Source organism: Charadrius vociferus, unplaced genomic scaffold (assembly GCF_000708025.1).
Source record: "Charadrius vociferus isolate BGI_N301 unplaced genomic scaffold, ASM70802v2 scaffold727, whole genome shotgun sequence".
NCBI classification, from domain to species: Eukaryota; Metazoa; Chordata; class Aves; order Charadriiformes; family Charadriidae; genus Charadrius; species Charadrius vociferus.
The window spans coordinates 442,776-446,175 of record NW_009649472.1 but is presented as its reverse complement, the minus strand read 5'-3'; positions in this window follow the sequence as shown (position 1 = coordinate 446,175).

Genomic DNA, 3,400 nt, shown 5'->3' with positions numbered 1-3,400 from the left:
CTTTAGATTTATGCAGCAGATGGGAAATAGTCCCTCGTTACGTGGCTCTCTACTCCAGCACTGACTCCAAGATAAGGCAGACTCGTTGCATCTGCACGCCTTAGAAGAGCTCTTAGACAGTGCTTTAGTCTTCAGGGGCCTGAGTCTGTAGTTTGCATATTTTTTTTCTGTTTTCCTCTAAAATTAGTCTTGATAAGTCCAGCATGTTGTGAGCATCTTCAAAGGAGAATGAGGGGGAGAAAAGTTTGTCTGTGGAGTAGAGGTGATTCATCTCAGTTCGTTTGAAAACAGCTTTGTGTGTTTGGGGGAAGAGCTCGTGGAGAAGCAACAGGGAATGGCCTCGCTGTGACCCCAGCCTCAAACACACCGGCTTTGAAGAAGTTGCTAAAAAAGCTTTCCTGGGACTCTCGCAACTGCAAACCACACCCTCAGCTGCGCCGAGGTCCCTCCGAGGGGCTGCAAGGCAGGGGACACTCCCCAAGGGGGCTGCAGGGAGAGGCCAGTGTGTGCCGCACGTGTCGGCACTGGGGATGGCTCAGGCAACCAGAGGAGATGATGCTTTCAGCTTCGATTAGCCACGTGCCTGGCTGCCAGCAGGCAAAGCCACCCTGCCTGCACGCAGGGGCTGCTCGCACAGTAGCGGTGCCAAGATCCATCTGTCCCCTCTCCAAGGGTGGGTGGGGAGAAGCCAACATGCATCAGCCTCGTGGGCTTGATTTCTCCTCCTGGAGCTAACACCAGCCTTTCCTCCAGGGGCTTCAACCCTCCCAGCACCACATCTCTTCCTTTCAAGGTGAGACGACGTACACTCCACGTGCTTGTCTCACCTGTTTGAACCTGGCCCCTAGAATGTGTTCATGCACTGAAGCACATCTTGTTTCATCTGGCATGGCCAGGACAAGGCTGACGAGTCCCAGAGGCTGGTCCATCCCCTTGCAATTGGTCCCAGAAAGGCATAAGCCAACCTGACTCAGGGTTCTCCCCCTGCCCCCCCCCCGGCCCCGCAGGGTGCTCACTGGTCCCAGAAATGGTTTGGACCACTCCTGTGTTTCCCCAGGGCTTGGATTGGATCGTGGCTGACGGGTGCTATACGGGGCAGAGTGATGCTGCCATGCTAAGCTGTCACCAGGAAAACTTGTATATTATATCACAAATTAACTGAAGTAATTGAGGTTGTGCAAACACAATTTATCCTAGCAGGATTCGCAGCTGTGATTGAATTGGCTTTGTTTTCAGCTTTGAAGTTTTCCCCACTGACCAGATGCTGAGGGTTGTGTTGGTTACCCTCCTGCAGAAAGGCATCGTTTTACAGACAGCTTGGCATATCTTTCTTGCAGGTTTCCCTGGATTATGCTATGCTGGAGCATCACTCTTCTCGCATCCTGCCCAAGGACTTTTGAAGCCTCCTAGCCCCTCACCCCTGCAGGTACACATCCAGGCAGGTGAGTCCTGCTCCCTGAGATGGAGCTGCAGGAGCTGCTCAGCCTGGCCAGCTGAAGGTGCCTCACACCCTCCTGAGCTCCCAGGGCTGCTACCACTGCAGAAGGCAACTGGTGATGTTTGGGAAGAGGCACTGCTCCTCTGGGACATCTACTGGGCAGACCCCTCTCCGGGGCTGCCCTGCAAAAACTGCAGTACATATGACATGGCATTGTGCTCAACTGTGTGACCTGGGCTGCAGGATGGTCACTTTGCTTATTCCTTGCTGGCCTGTTCCTGCCAGACTGTCCCTGCCTTCTGCTGTTGAGTCTCACGCTGGAGAGCTGCTCAGACCAGGTACCCCACAAGCATCCCTGAAATTGCTTGTGTGAGTGGGGAGAGGATGGGGGGGCTTACATGATCGAAACAATCCTTCTCTCAATCCATCTTCTGCGATGTTTATGCCTACGCTTTGTCTCTGGTGTTTAGAGCATACTGATAGCCACAGTATTAATAACTTGTTTGTACAATAATTGCTGCTTAAGATAAATGATTCATAAAGTCCTACCAGTCTTGGAAATGGTATAAACAGGGAAAGCAGCTGGAGGACAGCAGTGGGGTGTTAATGAGGGACCACCATGGGGAAGTAAATGTATAAAGACTGGGGAGGAGGGGGGATTAATCCAATGCTGGAGAGCATCCTGCTTCCAGTGCTCACCTGCAGCACAGGGGCAGAGCCCAAGCTGTCCAGCCAAGCAGGGCATCAGTCCTGAAATAAGAGGTCTGCAAAAGAAAAAAAACAAACAACAGCTGACACACTGACAGAGCAAACCATGAGGGTGACACTGTGTTTAGCAGGGGGGCAGTCCTGGGCTGCTGCAGTCTACTGGACTGGGTCGGGAGGCCAGGAGGGGTGAGAAGCCAAGGCACCTCTTGATTGCAAAGCAGATCTTGCAAACCTGATCAGGGGCTCGAGCTTGTATGCAATGCAAGAAGTAATTTAAACCTTTTCAGACTGATTCCCATTTTTAAGGCCTCATGCTGTTGGGCAAGCATGTGCACGTGAGCTCCAAGGCAGAGGAGAGGGGTGAAGCACGGGGCTGTGCTCCTGAACAGCGCTGGGAACCAGGCTGGGAGAGGCTGAGGCAAAGGCTCTCGGTTTTGGCGTGCTCTGCCCCATGCCCAGCTGAACATGCAGGCCTCTGAGAGCACAACTGCTCACTGCAGGCTGCAACCCCCTGCTGACATCAGCCTTCCATGCCACCAGATGGAGTATTAGGAGAGGACAATTAGCCTGGAGATGAGAATGCTCTGGGGAGACCATATAGCCCCTTCCAGTGTCTAAAGGGGCCTGCACGAAAGCTGGAGAGGGACTTTTTACAAGTGCATGTAGTGATTGGATGAGGGATGATGGCTTCAAACTGGAAGAGGGGAGATACTAGGAAGAAATTACTCACTGTGAGGGTGGAGAGACACTAGCACAGATTGACCCGAGAAGCTGTAGCTGTCCCATCCCTGGAGGTTGTTCAAGGCCAGGTTGGACGAGACTTTGAGCAACCTGCTCTGGTGGGAGGTGTCCCTGCCCAGGGCAGAGAGGGTGGAACTGGATGATCTTTAAGGTCTCTTCCAACCTATTCTATGATTCTATGACAAGAGCTGGCAGCAGCCCTCACGACTGCCAGCAACCCGGTCCCAGCCTCTCCCAGCCCGTTCCAGCCCCGGGTAAAGGGGGGAGCCTGCTGAGAAGGGACACTCTACTAGGGGCTGCCTGATGCAGGCAGGCACCAAGGTAGCTTTATGTCGCTTTGCTTAGTGCAAGGTCTCCTTTTGAAGGACTGGAGATGATGCTGATCTGGAGGAGCATCCGCCACCCTGGGGCAGCTCTGACCTGCAAGTGCAGGACCTGGCTGAGCCTCCAGGGACCCAGAAAGCCGGGTGCCAAGACAGTCACCAGGATTTGGCCCGAGGAGAAGGGACTAAG